The following is a 21788-nucleotide window of genomic DNA, read 5'->3' on the forward strand; positions in this document are numbered from 1 at the left end:
AGAGGTTTAAAATAAAAATATGGAACGATTTCCTTCAGACCATATGGACGATGACGCTGTGACAAAAATAAGGCCAAAACTAATCATGCCAGGTTAGAGTTTTAGTTCAAAACCGTATGTATAATCGTTCCCATGGGCATAAATTTCACTGACTATTTTCATAGCGTGAAACGTTTCTTAAGTTGTTCAGACTCTTGTTCTTTAGTCTGCTACCAGCTGAGTTCCCATTAATCTTTCCCATAGTGAGAATGTTTATAGTACCGTGTTCCTTGTGTGCATGTTACAGAATGAGCACCTTTGGAATTTTTTGCCAAAACTGAAACTCTGCATGGAAACATATGGGTTTCAATGAACAGTCTGTCAGGTTCAGGATGGAATTTCTGCTCAAAATGAGGCAGAAACACTCTTCCACATCTCAGAATAGTCAATACCCTTGTGGTTAGGGCACTCACCAGGGATGTGGAAGGCCAACTTCCTGCTCTGCACAAGTCAGTTTCCCACATCCCAGATGAGTACCCTAACCACCAAACTATTTTGAGTTGGCGCATGCATTCTCTCTCTCTCTCTCTCTCTCTCTCTCTCTCTCTCTCTCTCAGTTTTGTTCCACTGCAGAACAAAAACTCAAACTTTTCACAAAATGAAATTCTTATTTTTCAGCCAGCCCTAGTTAGAAATGGATTTCAGCCTCACATTTTAGAAGTAGATGCAGCCTTTCCAGACTGAGAATATTTGAAAGTGGGGTTTTGGCTTGTCCAAAGTCATAGAATGTTATGTCCTAAAGGGACCATTATGATCATTTAGGTTTAACCTAGATGCAGTCCCATGCTCTGGGTGTCCCTGAACCTCTGACTGCTAGAAGCTGAGATTGGACAATAGGGTGGATCACTCAGTAAATTGCCCTGTTCTGTTCTCTCCCTCTGATGCGTCTGGTACCAACCACAGTCAGAAGACAGGATACTGAGCTAGATAGACCATTGATCTGACCCAGTATGGCTGTTTTTATATTTTTAACCTCCTGCATAACACAGTCCATAGAATTCTACCCAATAATTCCTACCTCAAACCCAACGTTTATCTTTTAGAAAGACATCCTATCTTGAAAGGTCCAAATTTTTTAACGTTAAGGTGTGGGTGGATCCATACTTTTGTTAATTCTGTTGCAGAGATAGGAGCCAGTTATGAAATGTGTATGTTTCCAAGTTTGGAAGTTTACAGAAGCTTGCTTTTGGATTGGGCCCATTTTTAATTCATGTAAATGTAAATTGTGGCTCTCTAGAGACTATAAAGAATATATTCCCAATTTATCTCAAGATTGACTAATCTATTATCTAAAAGCTCCCCTGGGAAAAGGAAAAAAATCATGAGAAGAAATTTAAACAACTGGTTTCCGTTCACTTTTAAAATCAAATAGTGAGGGAGGCATAAAGAGAGTCCCAGCTTGGGTAATAACGAAACCTTGCTTTGAAGTTCTAACTAAATTGCATTTCTTGTTCTCTGCTGTCGCCTGTAAAACTCAGCACAATTGGGCATGGGATAATTAGTCTATAATACTGTATGTTCAAATAGCTTTTGTATTATGAAAACAAAAATTCAAAAGGCCAATATGCTGACAGTTAAACAGGCTATGGGGGCAGTAGTGGGGACCTTCACAAGAACAAGATGTGTATTTTATTTGGCTACCCTGCTGAGCCAAATTTTAAATAAATTAAACATACAGAGCTGTACTGGAGTTGAGAGATGAAGCCATTTAAATTTTCCCTGTTGTATGTTTATGGACATTCAGTGGAAACAGCCTTTGCCAAAGCAGATCAGACAATTGGTCTATTGAGTCTGGTATCCTGCCTCTGTAATGGCTAGTACCTGATGCCTCAAAGGATGGTGGAAAAAACCCATCTTGCGTCAGAGCAGTTATGTAGGCAGGTGTACATGAGAAACAACACATTTCTGAACTAACAAAATGAGCTATATCACCTCCTGCTGTTCCACTCTCCCTCCCCCCCCAAAGTGAAACTGTTGCAGCCATGCAAAGCAAAGGCTTGCATCAACTCCAATGGGCCACGCCGTATGCTCCGTATACTCCAGATCCTCAGGGCTCCCTCCCTCAAAACCAGATCAGGCTCTGTATGCTTCTATTAAAAAATGGCATGATAAAGAGAAATTGAGAAAGAAAAGTGTTGAAAGTATACATAATGGACAGTAGATAATGTAACCCTGGTCATTGTCAGCCAATAAAATTACTCACTAATTGTAAAACCCCTCACAGAGACACACTCACACAAAACACACTGGTCCAAACCCTGCTCTCATTTACACCACTCGAAACTTGTAGTGATTTCCCAAAAATCAACTGGATTGCTCTGGATTTACACCAGTATAACTGAAAGCAGAATTTGGCCCAACATTGTGCATCTCTTTGATTACTTGCTGTCTTGTTTGTTTATAGTAGAATAAATACTAGCATTTGAACTTATTTTAAAAAAATATATTTCAACATTGCTTAGACAGAAATAGAGGCTAATGTGACTGGCTTTCAAATAGCTTATTACCATTCAAATACTCTGTAGATAAATTATATTAAAAGGGGGAGGGAGAAGGGGGGGGAACTGTTTCAGCTTCCGAAACATTCTAAATGGAGACTTAGCTCTAAGTAATCAAAATTGCTTTGGTTGTGCATAGCGGCATTAAAAGCCTTGTCCACTAATTGAGTGAAGCGGCTCCAGTGAAGCAGCCTTGCCCCCTCATTATGCGATCTTGCAAGTGCTGTTTGTCATCGTCGCTTGCCGGTCTCAATCTAACTGTACTGCTGCTGCAAATTAACGGTAATTCGTTATGACATGCTGTGTCCTTCTAGTGAAACAACAATATGGAACTAGTACCACTCCCCTCTCCTACCCTTTCCTCCTCCTCCCCTCACGCCTGGATCTCATTCCTAGTTCAAGATACCACCCCGGATTTAGCCTTCTAACTGCTCTCTACTAATTCGTATGTCAGGGTGTATTGTGGCTTGACTGATGGATAGTACCCACTGCTCTTCCAGTGACACACTATAAAAAGATGTGTGTCAGACAACAGGCCATTGCTTTCTAGTGGCTCATGCAGTTTCAGTCCTGACAGAGTATGTGGACTTCAGAGGGAAGCTGTGTATGTGTGTATATACATGTATCAGCTCACCTTCCATCTTTTACAATCCAAGCACCTCACCTATAGAATGTTTGTAGAAATAAAAAAGTTCAGTGGGTAATATTTTAAATAGAGATTAACAAAAATGTTTTGAATTTAAATTGAATAGGACAGATATTGTGAATAAACACAATTGATTAATGTTTTTTGTACTTGTATCCAAAGGAAAATTGGTCTTGTGATGAAAACAATGGAAAAGGACTCCAGATCTCTACAGTTCAATCCGCTGTTGTGCCACAAACTTTTTTAGTGACTGTGGGCAAATAATTTAATCTCTTTATAATAATAATACTAATAATTGCATAATAATAATCTCTATCTCCCTTCCTTTGTCTTTACATTTAAACTGGTTTGTGCACAGATTCCCTTGCTATGGGTATGTACAGCAGTTAGTACAAAGGAGCCTCAATCTCATTTTTGGGTTTTCTGAAACCTTCAGCTGGTGTGAGTTGGCAGAGCTTCATTGAAGTCATTAGTAGAACTGGGAGAAAAGTTTCAGATAAATGGTCTGTGTGCTAAAAAATGCACTTTTGGGTCCACTGAAATGATTTGTGAATTCAATATGAATTCACCAAATAGTTTCAGACACACCCCCCTCCCCCCCCCCCCAAAAAAAAAAAAAAAAAAAAAAAAGGCTAGATTCCCAAAGGGATTTAGGCATGAGTCACAAAACAGGAGGAAGAGAAGGATGTGGTGATAGTGCCCTCTTTATACCGTTTAGCCCTGTAATTAGAGCTCTCCCCTAGGGAGTGGGAGACCCCAGTTCAAGTCTTTACTTTGCCTGAGTCAGAGCAGGGATTTGAACTTGCCTTTTCCACATTACAATAACCTGCAAACTTTTTTTGGAAACGTCACCTTGAAACAGAAGTTTTCATTTTGAGGTAGCCTGTGGGGAAAAATTGAGAGTTTTTGTTCTAATTGACATTTTCACATGAAAATCTTAAGTTTTGATTAAATATTTGTTATGGAAAAACTTTCTGAACAAAACATTTCAGCCAACTCTAGTGCCTGGTATATCATTATTATAGCTGGTAAAAAACAGAAAAAAGTAGTTTAAAAATGTCATGGACAATTTAAAAAAAATTGTTACTGGTTTTTCCAAATATTTTTGAAAATTGAAAAATTTCAATTAGCTCTATTGCGGGTCATTTAGCTGAAAAACTTCAGTGAGAATTTTCTTCACATTTATTTTTGTAGAAATTTGAACTTTCAGAGAAAACATTTTGATCAGTTCTAATTGTTACTAACGCACTGACTAATATTAGAACATTGGCACTAAAAGGAAGGCTTCCATTGCTTACTGCAATGAGGGATGATAGTAAAAGGATTAGCTAGGCATGTAATGTACAACTGTCATAATCTGGCAGCCCTCACAATTTTATCACAAATCTTATGATATTTGGTGGATTTTCCTAAAGGTCCCAGCTCCTGGAGTCATGTTATTACTTGGCAAGCTTTCATTAAAACAAGTAAGTTTTTAGCCCTCCTGGTTGCAGAGAAAAACACACAGATGTGAATTCTTAAAGACATAGAAACCAGGAGGTGAATAAAAAAGAGGCCCAACATTTTATTATTTTTAGAAATCTTTGGGGTTTTTTTGGACGATCTCTTGTTTTTGAGAGCTTTACTCGTGATTTTCGAATGCATGAGCTTGGTAGTACTGTATCAGAATCTACCATTTCCTAAGAAATATAGTGGTGGGGGGAACAACCCCCATAGGGCTCAATCCTGCCAGGTGCCAGGTACCCTGAAAAGACACTGACCCAAATCCCAAAGAATGCTGAAAAGTAATGAGGAAACTGAGGCAGGGAATAGCGTACTGTTGTTTTACCCAGATCTCTAGATCTCTTGTAGTGTCTGAAGTAAAGAATGATTGTTGAAGAGATCCTTTTGCAAAGTCTGTGTCTATTTACTTCAACTGTCATGTGTCCCTGGAAGGGTAAACTATAATTCAGAGTGCTCATGGGAAAGGACCTCTGAGACCAGGTATGCTTAAGCTACTGGGGTATCTTGAGGGTGGGTCAGCCCTGGTCCTGAGAGCCTGGAGCAACTGAGTTTTGTGGTCTCACTTCTAGAGGAATCAAACAGAATCTGTGTCCGGAAGATGTGCTCAGTGTGTGGTTCCAAACACAGCAGCAGCCTGTTCTGTGCCCAGCAGGGGAACTTGACCAGTAACATTATGGTTATGAAGTAGCTATGGTCAGAATCAGCGCTATGGGCTGGGGGAGAGGGAGGGAGGCGCTCAGTGGCTTGTTCATTGAGGCTGCAGAAAATGCCTTGGTGCTGCCATTTGTGGATAGGGTGAATTGTCTGGATACCTTACTCTTCACCAGGAGTCTGATCCTGCACTCAGGGAAGAAAATGGCAAAACTGCCATTGCTTTCAGTGTGACAGTATCAAGCCCCAGGAGTTTTAGGGCACCTCCCCATTCACTCAGACGTACCGATGTTTCATGAACTGGGGTAAACATATCTTTAATTTATACAATATATAATCATTTTTTAATTCAGATAAAGTGGTTAAGTATAATCAGTTAGCTATTGTATTATTTAAACACCAGGTGATTGTTATTTCATAATAACAACTTACATTTGTAGAGTGCCTTACATCCCCAAGGGATCCTAAAGCACTTGACTGACTCAAAAATAAAATACATAGAAAGTAAAACATTAATTACAATTATACTGCATTATAAAATACGGGGCTATTAACATTCTGGTAATCTAGGGCTTGCTTCTGCTCTCATTTAATTTAATTTAATGCCAAAGCTCTGGTTGGAGCACAGTTAGACCTCTACTTATTGTGAGCCTGGCCCAAGTTCTGTCACCCTTGATTTGCTTATTATCTCTATGCAGGGATTGAACTGAGGGGGCACAATTGGAAAATGGGGAAGGGGAGAGAAATGGTCAAGGTGCTCTTCCAAACTCCATCCACAAAATCAGCTCCGCTCACATGAGTTGCCAGACTGAGATGCTGCATCCAGTAGATTGTGCAAGTGTCCAAATATGGTCACGTGTGCTCTCTGAGATCCACTGGGCTTCCTCAGCTTGACTGTTTCTTGGTGGGGCTCTTTGAGCTCTGTCAGTCTCCTTGGGATTGGTTCCTTCTTGACTGGGGGGAAAAATAAGTTGTGATATCTTCCAAATGTCAACTACCTGTGTTAGCAAACGAGGGCTCATCTAGTACACTGTACAGAGCTGTGATCCTACCTCTCTTTTCTTACATGAAGAATGAAATAATTTATATGTCAACATTAACCGTAGGCATTGGGCATCTGAGTTAATGCTGAGATGAATAATGCAATTCACAGATCTCTCACAGATATTGTCCAAGGCTCTCTGCAAACTCAAGTAAACATCTCTGCATTGGTTTTCTTTGTAATGATAATACGAAAGCTGAAATTCTGGAGAACAAGAGGTGCTGGCACATTTTACCGTTGCGTACCAACTGAATCTGAGCCCTCTTTCTATTGCAATGTCTAAAGATCCCAAACACGCATTAACATCCCATCATACTAGGCCCTGCACAAACAAACAACATGAAGACACTCTGCTCTAGAGACCTCACAATGTAAGATTTAGGCAGTATGCAAAAGGTGAATAAAAATATAGGCATGGGAGGGAAAACCTGTGAGTAGTGGTACTATGTGACCTAGGGACTCCTGAGTGTCCACTGGCAGTGGGCACAGAGGCGCATAGGGTTATATAAGGATCCTCTGGGTCAGATATCTGTAAACTGGTTCATCAAAGGGTGGCATGTAAGGTTTCTACCAAGAGCTAGTAGTCATCGCAATTGTTGCAAAATGTATGCACAGTTCATATTTAAGTTATGTATCTACATGGTAAATTATGTTCTTAAGGTGCTGGCCAGTCCTGGTGCTGGCTGGCTCCTGCCTGAAAGGAACATTTCTGAGGTAACAGACAACTCCTTGTCTGACCATTGTGTATTGTATTCCTCACACGGTATGCCAATTTGCATAGTGAGCCAGGTGCAAAATTAAGAGATTGTGAAAACAGGAAAAAACAAACAGCAGGAGGTGTCTTTATTCATGAGCAGGACAGAGGGTTGTTTTGCTTTATCGCTTGTTGAAGTACAAAGCTACACACCAAATCTTTTACCTCGGAGGCAACTCACAGCATGCTTGTCTTATAAATAGAGGGTCACAGCCAACCTGGCTGTGAAGAGCTGCAAGGATTTGGGGACAACAATGCTCTACAAGACATGAAAGTATCTTGATAATTAAGTCTAGGTGCTAGAATGCACATTATGATTTTATTTTATATGTATCCATTTGTTGCCATTTGTTACCTACTTTCTGCTATTACTTGAATCCCTGTGCTTTCTTAAATAAACTTATACTTGGGTTTACTGTAAACATATCTAAGCGCTGTGTGTTAAGCAGAGTGGTGATCTGAGATAGAACTGGTAAGCTGGGGTGGACTGCTTTGGAAGCAGAGAATCTGTGTATACTGTGAGCATCCAGTGGGGCACCAGGGAGATGTTTGGTGGGCTCGAGAACTGGAGTGTGCCAATTGCTAACCCGTAGAGTGACAGCAGGGCCTGCAAGGCCTACAGAGGAGTGCTTGAGTTGCCATTGCCAGTGGAGTTGAGGAGCTGACCACTGGCAGGTACAGACAAGGCTTCCTCATGCTGAGGGCAAGTGGTGGTCAGGTTTCTCACCACCCTGAATACCCCTGGGAAGCATCACATATTACTGAGTAAAGTATTAATGAGTATGAACAGGAGAAGCAAAATCTGGCCCTGTGTGTGTAAAAAAATTTGTCACATGCAATTTGTTTTCTTTAAAAATAATTAAGGATAACTATTGTGTAGTAAATTCTCGTGCATTCCTGAAAAATTCTGAGCACCCCATGAGGTTAACAGGAGTTGTGAATTTTCTGCAATTCTCCAGATCAGGCCCTTTGTTTGTGTTCAAAGATGTAAATAGAGCACGGCCAAACACAAGTTTCAGTTCTCAGAGTGTGTGTCTCTGTGTCTAAGTAAACTGTACTTTTTATATGGATTTACAAGGGATCTCTCCTACTGAGATTGTTTTGAGTCTCGGAAACCACTCAGTTTTCCCTGGCTTTGAACCAAAACCACGTGAAAACTCACTATTTCAGATGGTTGCTTATTGAAACCATAATTCCTCCCAGGCCTCCAAAGCTTGCTTTGTGTATCCCTTCCTAATCTTTCCACTGCTGTAGGTCATTGGGTGGTACTCATGTTCTCAATCTGAGCATTATAATTACTGCTTGCTTCTATAATGTGGTGAACCAGAAGCCAGCACCAAAATTCCCTTCAGCATTGCGGGAATTAGGTCTGATCCGCAGTGTTTGGATCCAATCTCTAACTAATGTTACTACGAATGAGTATTCATATTCTCATTAAAAGATGATGAAGAACCTTTCACCCTCCCTGGCTTATTAGCATTATCTGTTTTCTAGGTCTGGTCTATACCAGAAAGTTGCATAAATTAACCTAAGGTATGAATTTGAACTGATTTAGTTAAATGGCTGCAAACCCTGTGTGGACACGCTCACATTTTGGTTTGTGTGGGTTTTTTTCAGGTTGGGAACAGGTTTAAGCTTAACTGAAATAAGAGTGTTTGTACTGTGTTTACTGAAATTGGGTTTTAAACCTATTTAAGCCAGTGTTATTTGCCTATGTAGACACGGTCTTACTTTCATGATCACATTTTGCTCTCTCACCAATTCTGAAAATGTATATAGATTTATGGTAGTGATTTATAAAAGCTGACAGAAGTGTCATTTTTCATGTTGACTAAACTCTGTAATCAGTGGCTCAGTTTTTTAAAAATGCCTACTTTTTTAATCATATGGTAAGATAATTAAACTATCAGAGAGGAAAAGCTGAGCTGGATAAACATAAAAGTTGGGTCTAAGCACCCAAATTTGGCTCTGGATGTCAGGCATGTTCAGATTTGGAGTTTTGTATCAGCTTACTGGTGAGATAAGACCAGCTGAGCATTTCAGATCAAGAATTGTGTTGGGATTTCCAGCATTATCTGATGGGGATTTATATTCAGGATTTTGACTTGTTCAATTAATGGGAGCTGATCTTCCTTAAAATTTGGGACTATTTTTATGTGGGGTTTTGATTCAGGCCCCTCTCTAGAGGACAGGCATTTCTGAAGTATACATATGAGAGAATCTTTGCTTTCAAAGAAGACTTAGCTACATTATATTCGTGTCATGTTTTCTTTTTCATTTCCTCCATGAAACAGCTGATAAGTTGCAAGCACATGTGTTATTATCCAATGGGTGACTTTGGTCTGGAAACAATTAGATGTTTGAGGGACTTGGACAGAAAGACATAAGAACTTGGGATGTGCAATCTGATCCTGATAAAATAAAGACCACACACCCCTCCATCTTCACAGAATCCAAAGCTTAAATTGAATCTTTTTCAGTGTTTAAAATGTAAATCATTTTCATTTTCAGCTATTTGTGTCATCTTCTCTCATTTTTCCTCTTCTTGGTTTCAGTTTGGATCAGAAGCAGAAGTACCAAAATATCAGAAAATAATTTGTTCTTATGAAATTTTTACTCAGTTTGGCAGACACATGTTCACTTAATTAGGATAACTTTTTTTTATGTGGGAGGGATTATTTTAACTGAGTTTATGCTCTTAAACTTGTTAGGGTGGCCTAAAAGACTACATCTGCTCTTACAATTTTTCTGTGTCTTGGATCTTCTCTGTGCATGTGTGCGTGCACGCATGCGTCTCCCATTTCAAGACAGGGTTCAAACTCAAAAAAAGACTTCTTATGAAGATAAAGTAAGCAACACCCAAAAATTATGTTTTGCCCCTGGTATGACAGTATTTGATGAAATTACAGATATGAGACTGGCTCAGTTGGAAAAAGTAATTTCTGCATATACAAAATCTTCCTAAAATGTGAGGTGGCTATTAGGCAAGAAAAGTCCAGATTTTCAGAAGTGATTCCACATGGCTTCTAAATGTGTGTGTCTAACATTGTGCTTCTAAGTCTTGCTGTGATTACTTTTGGGTGTCTATTTTGCATGCTTACTTTTGGATGGATGGCTTTGCACATGGGAAAATCTGGATGTGGAGGTGCAAACTAGATTTAGCAAGGAAATCAGCTAGTTGGGCACTTAACTTCCCATTTTCGGTGATGCCAATTCTCATGATTTTATTTTGAGTCTGGTGATGGTTGGTGTTCCTCTTACTCACACTAGAAGGAGCTGGGTCTTTATGTGACAATTTCAGCATTCAGTTTCAGAAAGGAGCTCTAATTGTTACTAAAGTACTGATTTACCAACAGAACATTGATACTTAAACGAATGCTTCCATTGCTCATTACAACAGGGGGTGGTAGTGAAGGGATTAACTGGGAGCCACTCATTAATTTTGGGTGCCTGAGGCATGATTCTGAACACCTGGATTTCCAGGTACTGCAGTTTGCTTATTTAAGTACAGTTTGTGCATCCACATCTAAGGTTTTTTATGTGCAAAAAATGTAGGCACCCAAGAGTAAGTGTTATACAACATAGGAGCAAAATTCAGCACCTTCTGTTTGCAGGCACTTTGAAGATGGGGAACAGAGAAGTTCTGGCTGCACATTGTCCAGAACCATCCTTCTGGTGTTGGGCAAGGTGCCTTGGACTGTTAGGAGTAGCGATCATTTGTAGGGTACACCTTAATATCCTTTATAAATAGTAGCCTGAGGTGTTTTTCTGTACCTAGCACAGAATCTAGTATATAACAGTATATGTGCAAGGAGACTGAGGTTCTAACTGAGGGAGACTGAGATTCTGCTGCATGGAGTTGTAGAGCACTTGCAAGTGTGTTAGTTGAGCTGCCATTAAGGGACCTGGATGTGGGGTGTGTGCGTGTGTGTGTGTGCACGTGCGCACACGCATCACTTGGCAGGACAGGTGTTGTATTAGAAAAATTTGGTCCTAAAAGCTTTAGTCTCTTTCAGCGTTTGCACGACATCTGTCTTCTTGCACTGTGATTTAAAATCTACTAGTCACAGACTTTTGAGCAAAGAAAAAAGAAACTGTATTTGAATGTAACTCTTTCATTGAAGTTTCTGACACATTGTGTTGCGTTAAAAAAGCTTCAGAGAAGATCCTTGGTATCAAGTCTTCTACAAGGGCATAGTGAGGCTTAATTCATTAATGTGTGTAAAGCACTTTGAGATCCATGGATGGCAGGTCCTACATACAGAAGCTGTAACCTTCAATAGAGACAGATGCTATACGCTTGTTCTCATAAGAATTTCCAGCCTGATTTCTCAACAAATATTGTACAGGTACATGTTGATAAACATCCAAATGGAACCTTCTGAGATTCCATCTTCCACTGCTATTCTCAGGATCATAGAACTCAACTCATTAGGTCCCTCTTTTGGCAGCCAACCACTTGCAATGAACATGTGCATAATTTATATGCAATTGCTAAGTAAGTGGCATTTCTTTCATATACTTTAAAAATGACATAGTGACATTTCAATCAAATGTGAACTAATAGAAGAATGTTACATTACGGACATTTATAATACAGTATTTTTTGTTTTATGTTATTTGACACAATTCTATAACTCTCAAACAGAAATATGAAACACACATGTCCGTTCCACAAGGGAACGTGCTACTTCTTGTGGCAGACTTCCAGAGTCTAATAGAGCAGAGTGTTGGGAAATGTTCCCTGATATTCAGGTTACATTTTCCATACATTTTAAAGGGGTTGTGTGGATCCTGTTGCCTTGCAAAACATCTAAATAATAATTGTTTCTTCTCTAAAGAAAACCAGTATCTTCTTTTAAAGGGACTTTGTGAAAACTATTCCTTATTTTGTAATCCTCCTCTTCTCTTTGTATTTAAAAAAAAGAAAAAAGTCCTCTTCCACTCAGTGCTTTTAATGAGTTGAGTTGAAGCGATAAGGAAACTATGAGCTGCACTAAGACACCATTACTAGATCAATGACATACATCCCTGGGGAACTGGGCCTAGAACCCTGGTCCTTCATTTAAATAAACACAAATACTTTTTTTAGCTAAAGTAGATCTCCCCTAGGTGAGTAGCTACAAAAGGGGGACACAGCATATGCATACATACATGGCTAATATATTATAGAGGGCCATATGACTGGAATTGAGAAGGGCAGGACTGGAAATGACGGAGTTCTATGATGGAAATACTGTGATGGAGGAGATAGGATGGAGCCATCCTTTATTAAAAATAAATACTTTCTGAATAATCCAAAATTCTAGACTTTAGAACTTTGGTGCAGTGTGAAAGCTGCAGAGGTTTAGAAAAAAAATCAAATGTTAAAAAAATTAACCAAATACAGATCTTTAATTTTTACTCAGTTTTTTTTATTTAAAACTTGGGCAATGTGTCATTAATAGTGACCATGAAAGTACTTCTAAAAAATATTTAGTCTCTGTTTATGAAAGCGTGAAACTCTGTTGAAAAGAAACTGGTACTTTCACACTGTCATATACAAAACTCATGATGTGCCTACCAGTGAAGTGTAAAGAAAGCCTCAATTGTTCATCCAAGAAAAACAGCACATGGATTGTGGTATAAATGTCTCTGGGTTTAACCCTTTTATGGTTTCATATCAATCTGTAAGTCTCAAACAGGGAGAGAGAATAAAATAAGACTGTGAAAGAATATGAAAATCATGAGGTCTGTGGTGTTTCTAGATATTTCAGGAAATATTATTAGAACTAATTGGAATTTTTATTACTCAGAATTCAGTAAAATGTCTATTTTATAAATAATTGTGTTCAGAAAATATAAATAATAATAAGTTAAGAGTCTTGATTTAAAGCTCCCTGCTCTCTCCCACTATTGGATAAACCTCCTACTAATTGACCAGTCATTCAGTCTACTTACATGGCTCTCAGCATTGTAGTATCTGACTGCCTCCCAGTGTTGGAACACTCAGTACTGCTTAGTTTCTCTCTAGAGTTATTTTGTACTCTTTGATTCTGTTCTTAGTTGCACTGATGAAGATGCAGAGCTAGTCCGTTGACTTCAATGGCTTAATTCTGGATTTACAGCAGTCTAAGAGCAGAACCTGGCTCTTTGCTTCTAGTTTCCCCCATCTCTCTTTGTATTTCTTGGACTTATTTGCTCTCTCTTGCTCTTTTTCTCCATCCTGCTTTATTGCTCTCATCTCTTTGTGTGTAACCCAAATGTAACCCAAAGTCCGTTGTAATAATTGAGTCTTTCAATTGATTTCAGTTGATTTTGTATCAGGCCTTTTTTTCCCATTTAGACCCTGATTCAGCAAGGTTCCTGTGTACATCTGTAAATAGGTCCCAATGGGAACCATCTGTGTGCTTTAAGTTCCACACATGCTTAAGCACCTTGATGAATTGAGGTTCTAATCTCTATATTTTCCTTTGAACACCCTACCCAGGACTAGTTCTTTTCAATGTTTTCTTAGTGCAAAATTCTCCTCCCTATTTACACTGAAGATCTCTAGCGTTTTGTATGCTTCATCCTCAGATAAAACATAATTAGTGGCCTAATCCAACTTCTGTTAAAGTGAGTGCAAAGAACCTCATTCATTTTCTTGGGATCTGAATCAGGCTCCAAATACATAGAAATCTGCACAACTGATGAGAGATTTGCGCTATGGAAAGTGTGATGTTACCCAGGGTTGGTGTGTCTTTTCCCTCTGTTTCTGCCTGTCTCTCAGATCATGGCATTCTCTCTCCATCTTCCAGACCCCCCAGCTCTGACATCTTGTCTACTCGAGGCTTTTGTAAAAACAAATTCTCTCTGCTGTTACTGCTAATATAGTTCCTTGTTGTAGTAATGGTGGGAGTGCTTGTGTAGGCAAGGAGCTTTTTAATGCTATTTTGCCTAGACCTGCTCTCCTTAGGTAGTTTCTTTAAAACATAGGGCACTAAGAACATGCAGGGAATTTTGCCTTGTTTTCATGGAACAATGGTAATTGGTGCTTTGATGCATTTTCCTTTTTTAATCTTTTTTTCTTTTTTCCAGTTTTGCAAACAGAAGAGAATATAAAGGACAGAAGGACTGGTGGAGTTTAAACTGGGAGACACAACAGGTAAGACTTGTATAGTAACAAAGCATTTCCTGCTTTCTGAGTAACACATTTTTGGAATGGTAACTCTTGAATGAGAGGAAGGATGGTTTGGGCACTAGCCTGGGACTCATGAAATTGGGGTTTAATTCCATGTTCCACCTAAACTTTCAGTATGACCCTGGGCAAGTCACTTAGGTCTGATCTTAATCTAAAACTTAGATTGATCTAGCTATGTCGTTCACAGGTTTGAAAAATTCACCCACCCCCCAAGACACACAGTTAAGCCCAGGTGTAGAAACTGCAAAGTCAAGGGAGGAATTCTTCTGGCAACCTAGCTAACAACCCTCAAGCGGTGGATTTACTACGGTGTCAGAAAAATCCCTTTCGTTGCTATAGCAAGTGTCTACAATGCAGCAGTGTAGCTGTACCATTTGTAGTGTAGACATATCCTTAATCTGTGGCTCAGTTTCTCATCAGTAAAAAAAGGGCTAATAGGACTTCCTCACCTCACAGGGTTGTGTGTTCGTATTATACACTAAAAGAGTGTGAGGTGCTCAAGTACTGTGGTAATAAGAGACATTTAAGTTAACTAAGGTAGATAGAATGGTAATTCTTAGCCTAAAAGGCGTAGTTCAAGTATCCTATCTTTGTTGTATGGGTAATTGGCTTGCTGTTTACATTAGTTTTTTCTAACAAGTTCCTTGTATCATTTCCATTGTTCACTGCAATAGTCTCTTTTGTCCTGCACCACATGTTTTGTAACGAATGTGGAGGAGACAAATGATACAGTCATGATATGGTAGATTGCATACAAAAAACTACATTAAAAGAACATTAATAAGGTTGCAAACTCAAAAGTTAGGAAATGCCAGAATTAGAGTTGCCTGTGCAGGTATGAACTGTGGTATTTTTCAGAGGCTTATAACTTGCTCAGATTTGGGTGGATTTTGACTGGGACTACAAAGGGCACATCCCTGATTTTTATTTTATTTTTTTTTAAAAAAGGCAACTCCCTTCTTCCCTGCCATATTTCAAGTTTCTGCTCCAAAGAATGGGACACTAAAGCTTCTCAAAGAAAAGGTCTCAAGAATTTTTTAACATGGGCAGAACAATTTTTTCTCCCTAGTCTAGTTCTTGAAAATGGCAGAATCATTTTGGCTGAAATTTTGCAAAAAATTCAGTATGAGGCAGACACTCCTCATGGAAAATTTTCCCCCAAATAGTTAAAGTTTGACAAAGTCATAAGCAACTGAAAGTAGCGGCTTACAAATGGTTGTGCTGGGCAACCTTAATAAATAACTGATGTTACAACTCCTGCTTATTATACATGTCCTGAGGTTCTTTCGCAGTCCTTATTCAGACAAAGCTATTATTGGCCTGAGTAAGGTCTGCAGGATTTGGCCCTGTAAAGCTGATTTAAAATATAATACTTATATATAAACTGGGTGCAAAGTTTCTGATTTAGAAACAGCTGATATAGGCTACCATAGGATATAGAAGAGGCTGAAATACCTTCTTTTATCGCATATTGTGACAACAAGAATTCCTGATTGCTTTCCCTCCTACAAACTTGTAAAAATATGTTTGATGTGTAGACATCCATGAAATGCAGGCTAGCACCAAAGTTAATTTTGATCACATTTGGAAGCCCCTGCTGTTCCACCTGTTGTATCCGGTCTGAAATATAAGTTATAAGCCCTTTGGGGAAGAGGCTGGGTTTTTGTTACTTGTCTTTGCAGGGCCTAGTACAATGGTGCTCTGATCCTTCTTTGGGGTTCATAGACACCACCATTATGCAAATAATAAATAACACCCATGACTGAGATTTCGAAGGCACCTAAAGCCATCTACAAGGGAAGTTCTTTGTTAATAGAGGAATAATTAATTTCCTAATCAGAAATAGTTCTGGTCAACAAATGTAACAATAAAACCCAACAGTGCAAACAAAATAAAATACTAAGCTGTCCAAAGTCAAGTAGCTGCAGAACTGGAGAAATAGTTTTCCAATTGCAAAATGTTCAGTGCTGGAACTTTGTATTTCAGTGTTTTTGTCTGTAAAGATACCCTCTACCAGGGGTATATGTAGATCAGTGGTTTGCAAACTTTTTAAATGGAGCCCCCCGTGGACTTTTGTCTAAAAATTGCGCCTCCCCTTCCCCTGAATCCTGCCCCCCTTTCAGAAAAAAACAGGGGGGCACTTCCCACACTGTAGGCCCTGTTTTTTCCTGAAAGCAGGCATTTGGGGGCAAGGGAGGTGTGATTGTTAGGGGGGCGCTTCCCACACTGTAGGCCCTAACATTCGTGTCCACAAACCGCCCCTCCCCCCTTCAGAAAAAAAACAGGGCCTACAGTGCGGGAAGCACGGCAGCAACAACACGGGGAGCAGCAGCGCAGGAGCTTGCCCGGCAGCGGCAGGGAGCTACTGCTGCTGCAGGAAGTGGGCGGCAGCTGCTTCCGTCTCTGGGGAAAGTGGAGCTGGACCAGCTCTGTCCCCCGCTCCACGGCCCCCCATGATCCCTCTTGTACTCCCCCCTCCCACCCAGCGGGCCCGCCCCTCTCTTTAAGAACCATTGATGTAGATAATGCATTTTTATTTATTTATTTACATTTGGAAATCATTTCTAAGCATCTTGACCTTTCAAAATCACCCACTGGCATCATCTCATGCCAGGCCAACATTGTCTAACAACATACGTTGGGTCATACCTTCGGTTTCAGAGTTCTGTTTCTGTGCAATTTCACTTTAGATGTCTGCTAAGAATGGCCAAGCTGCAGAAGAATCTTGAGCTCCCTGTTTCTACAGTCTTTGATCAAACTACATTCAACACTCAAAAATATTTATAAAATGGCTTTTCAAATTTTCCTTTAAGTAACCATAAACCTGCCCCTCCATACAATTGTTTTTTACAATGAAGGATTTCTTACGATCAATCTTGCATCTTAATGATTGATTATCGTTTAATATTTATATTACCGTAGTGCTCAGGGGCCACAGTCAGGATTGGGCCTTATGTGCATTGTACAAACAGACAAAGAGACAATCGCTGCTCCAAAATGCTAAGCTGAGACAAGTGACGTGAAGACTGGAGAAGAGGTACTGTCCAATATATACCATTTATACTTACACACCTGCAGTTCAATTTCACCTTCTTTTCATTGTAGTGTTAAGAAGAGATGGTGGTTTTCTTTTTAATGACAGAAGAAAGGAGATCACACTATAGGGAATTTGAACCTTGTGGCTGAAATTGACTGTATTTCTTTTTCATCAGCAAGACAAAGACTGAAAGTTTTTTTGGATTTTGTTTTTTCTGGGTAGGTCGGGAGGTTCCTCTTAAAGTCATTAAACAAACACATTTTCTATCCTTTTCCAAATAAGGCATACATTTTTATGGGTTTTTTTCCCCTTATAATGTTGTTATTGAACTGATGGAAACAAGAGACTAATTAATAGCACTAAGATTAGCTGAGTATGATCATGCAAGCTTCCCTTTTGTAGCTTTGTTGATGCACCTCAGTCCTGGCCTGCAAAATAAATTGCTATTCCAGCCTTGGCTCTCTTTTGAGCTGTGTGTCTGATGAACCACATGCATTGGTTTTGTGATGTGCACAAAAGGTAATTAGAATGAGAGTGCGTGTTGGGCATGGTCTGACTTTTAGTTTGGTAATACTAACGTACTCAGATAAACTCTTCTCTCAGGCCAGTGTGATTCCGTTGTCCACTACAGATGTATTTTCTGTCATCCTAAGAATTTGGGTATATATCACGTGTTGTGATGGTAGTAAGAGGGGGGTTGGGAAGAATATTACTTCCCCTCCTTCAATTTTGAAAAGTGAAATCAACTGCTAAACTGATAATCTGCAAACTCGCAACATTTACATGTCTTTTTGTTTGCGGGTGTGAGAGGAAGGCAGCTCCCATTCTTGCACATCATTTATTTTCTGTGCCATCCTGAATATCTAGCGTTGTGTCTTTAATTTGCATACATGGCTTTAATTTGTCTTGTGTTAAGCTCTTTAAAAATCCATGATTGAGGGAGACTTGCCTGCAGCACATGCGGAGGCAGTACAGTGGTTGGCACCTTTTGTGAGTGTTTCATCCATAGAGAAGGTGGATCTTATTTGTGGCAAGTATAATGACCCTGCATTGATTATGCTGCAGTATTGTAGGTGTTTTCTCCTGAGTGATCAGATGTATTAGAGTGATTGCTGTTGTACCTTTGTGGACTCTTGCTTCAAGAATCCTTCTGTCACCTAAGGGGAGTCTTGGACTCATGTTTTGTCACCTGAGAAATTCAGAGGCAAATTCTCTACCACACTCCCTTCATTGTCAACTGCCCCAACTATCACCCAGCTGGCAAATAGTCCCTCAGAGACAATGGCCAGTTGATGCATTTAGAGCACCCTGAGACTCATCTGATATGTGCTTGAGCCTGGGACCAAGCAGAAGATTAGGGAACAATAACTGCAGGAACTGGACACAGAGGAGAATCTGGACCACAGATTCTCTTAAACTTTCACCTGTCCTGTTCTGGGAAGAACAGCTTTCATTCTTAGTTTCCCATCCTGAGATTTTAATACAACAAAAGCAGTGCAGTCCACTACCATGTTGGAAGACTTGGGGTTTGTCTACAAGGCAAACTCCTGTGTGGCAAGCCAGGTTTGAATCTATAGCACACCAGATTGATGTGCAGTAACATCCTGTACGGACACTGCTACGGGGAAAGCTACACTCTGGGATTTGCTGCGGCTGGGTCCATACAGGATGTTACTGCACGGCAGCTGGTGTGCTGTAGATTGACACCTAGGTTTGCTGCCCAGTAATTTGTTGTGTAGAGAAGCCATAGCTTTTGGGAGTGACCCTGTTTTGGTTTTAAGTCAGGCTGAGCAAGGTGAATAGCAATGTATTGTCTAAAAACTGTCAATCAATGTAAAGTTTGTGACAATCAGCCAGCTGTAAGAAATGTAAGAGCAAAATAAACAACAGTCAAATGTTAAATCTTCCTTTAAAAAAAAATCATAGGGAAGATGAGAGGTGATGTGAGTAGGAAGGTGGCAGGTAGAGTATTGTATGATGGAAGAGAAATGGCATAACATTAAAAATGATGCAGAACAAGTATTCTTTATCTTTTAATTTGTATTTCAATTGCTGACAAACTCATTCTCCATCAGGCTTGCCAGTGAACTAATTTTATACACACATAGCTGTTTTTTTCCTTTGAAGTTAAGGTCAGACTGTTCCTGACCATTTCCCCACTAGCAAATCTTTGCTTGCTTTCCGGATGATCCTTCACACTTGTTAATAGTACTTCCGATTTTTTTAAAAAACATCTGTCAAATCAATGCTGAAGATCAGTCTATCCATTTACTGCCCCCACCACAGACAAGCAATGTCTAAAAACCTTCCTGTATTTCTTAATCTACTTCTTGCACACAGCTATCCTCTTTGGTAGGAGCATGATTTTCTGTCTGAAAACAAGATAATGGAGGTAATTGATTCAGCAGTCAGTAGCTCAAGCATTTCATTCATGCCTCCCTGTGGGAATTTCTAGTCACTTCTTCCAATCCTTGTCTGTTGGTTCAGGAATTCTAACCAACCTTTGTAGAGCTGGTCAAACTGAACTCTTGACTGTTAGTCTTGTCCTGTGGGAAAACAGAACAGAATTTACTTGAGTCTCTGAAAAGGTTTGCCTTTTTTTGGCTTTCCAGCTTAAATATGTCCATTTACTTCTTATCTTTTCTCATTATTTGGGTCAAAGAATACAAGAATTCTTTTCCTGGAAGGAGAAAACCTGATGTTTAGAAAAGACGAGTCAAGAGCTATATTTTGTCTCCATCCTAGTACCATCTACATTTAGGAATGCTGATTATGTACCAGATCTGAAAAGGTTCCATTCATACTCTTCATAGTCAGTTGAAGGATTGAGTAGCAAATGCTGGCTATGAGTTACTATGCTTTCATACTTCAAGCAATGCATTTTGGGCTGATTTTCATAGGTAGTAAGCACACAAAACTCCCAATAAAGTTGATGGGGTGTGGCGGGTACCCTAGCACCTATGAAAATCAGGCTGGTCAAAAAATGGTAAAAAATATTCACAATTTTAAAAAAAATTCACACAAAACCCCCCCCAAAATTTCAAAAACTGCAGTGACCTCTATGAAGCTGTTAATTTTCACTGAAGTATTGGATAGATGTGATGGACAGAACATTCCTACTTCATCTCCCTGGCTTCATACAATGACCCATAGCACTGCTTTGGCATCTTCATCATTCTATCTCCCTGTCTGAAGGGAATCAGTTGGCTATTTAATGGGGGAAAGGAACCACCTTATGGATCAAATCAAATAGCTTCTCTTCAGTTCTGAAACAGAGAAAGCATTCATAGTGCTTTCATGAATGCCTCATAGTGCCTCATATTGATGCTCATATGAAAAACCATTTTTTATTCTTTAATATTTTATTCTTTAATATTGTAAAAAGCTTTTTTATAAGATGTTAAATATGTACTGATGTAGTTAAGAAAGAGAACACATATCTGACATAAATTCTGGGATGGTTATACACAGATGTGGTCAAAATAGTTTGATGCATATTGAATATAGATTACACTGAAGGTCTTTTGGATTCAGGTGTTTAGCACAGTTGTTGTACAGCTTCCCATGAAGGAGGACTTTTACTTTTTAGCACCGTTGATCACAGTGCACTTTTTGTGTGGTTTCCCCTGAGGGAAATAAGGCCCACCAAAAAGTTATCTGAATGAATAACAGACTCATAGGATTAGAAGGGACCACAAGGGTCATCTAGTCTAACCCCTGCCAAGATGCAGGATTTGTTGTATTTAAACCATCCAAGACAGATGGCTATGCAGCCTTCTTTTGAAAACCTCCAGTGAAGGAGCTTCCACAACCTCTCTAGGAAGTCTGTTCCATTTTCCTACTGTTCTTACAGTTTTTCCTGAGATTTAATCTAAATCTGCTATGCTGTAGTTTGAACCCACCGTTTCTTGTCCTGCCCTCTGTGGCAAGAGAGAACAACTTTTCTCCATCTTTTTTATAGCAGCCTTTCAAGTATTTGAAGACCACTGTCTGCTGGTTATCTGCCCCACAAACTCAGCATAGAGTAGCTATCACACCATTTTCTCATATGGTATATGGAATATCAGGTGCTACCATGGGCCCATTTATTCATGCTTGAGAGAGAGAGAGAGAAAAGAAAAATATTGCGCGAGAGCTTACAGAACAATTCCTAGTTATAAGGCTTAGCACAAACTGAAGCTCCAATAAAAGGGATTTCAAGTATTTTTTTTATTGTAAGCACAATTATAAGCTTTCCAGTTTAAATCTGACCCATCATACTGAAATGCTGTCACCAGTATCATTAGCAAGTAAAGTGTTGATAACATAGTCAAATGCACAGCAGAGTTCTGGCTCTTAAGTGTCTGGACTGACTCCCAATATTAGAAATAGGAGTCAAACTGCCATCCACTTCTCCTGTGCTAACAGACACCCCACCATTAGAAGTCTGAAGGCAATTTTAATAAAATACATAGCC

The 21788-nt window shown here is 39.5% G+C and overlaps 1 protein-coding gene across 3 annotated transcripts in view; it reads left to right on the plus strand.

Annotated features, from left to right (window-relative positions):
• Positions 1–21788, plus strand: part of SOX5 (SRY-box transcription factor 5) — an 831751-nt gene that overhangs the window by 293055 nt on the left and 516908 nt on the right. For all 3 annotated transcript variants that reach the window (XM_067559200.1, XM_067559203.1, XM_067559201.1), the window contains one exon: positions 14193–14259. The gene's annotated coding sequence lies outside the window, so the exon portion shown is untranslated. The remainder of the gene's footprint in view (positions 1–14192; positions 14260–21788) is intronic.

Source organism: Emydura macquarii, unplaced genomic scaffold (assembly GCF_026122565.2).
Source record: "Emydura macquarii macquarii isolate MOO-44397 ecotype Brisbane River unplaced genomic scaffold, CSIRO-AGI_Emac_v2 contig_2205, whole genome shotgun sequence".
Classification (NCBI taxonomy): Eukaryota; Metazoa; Chordata; order Testudines; family Chelidae; genus Emydura; species Emydura macquarii.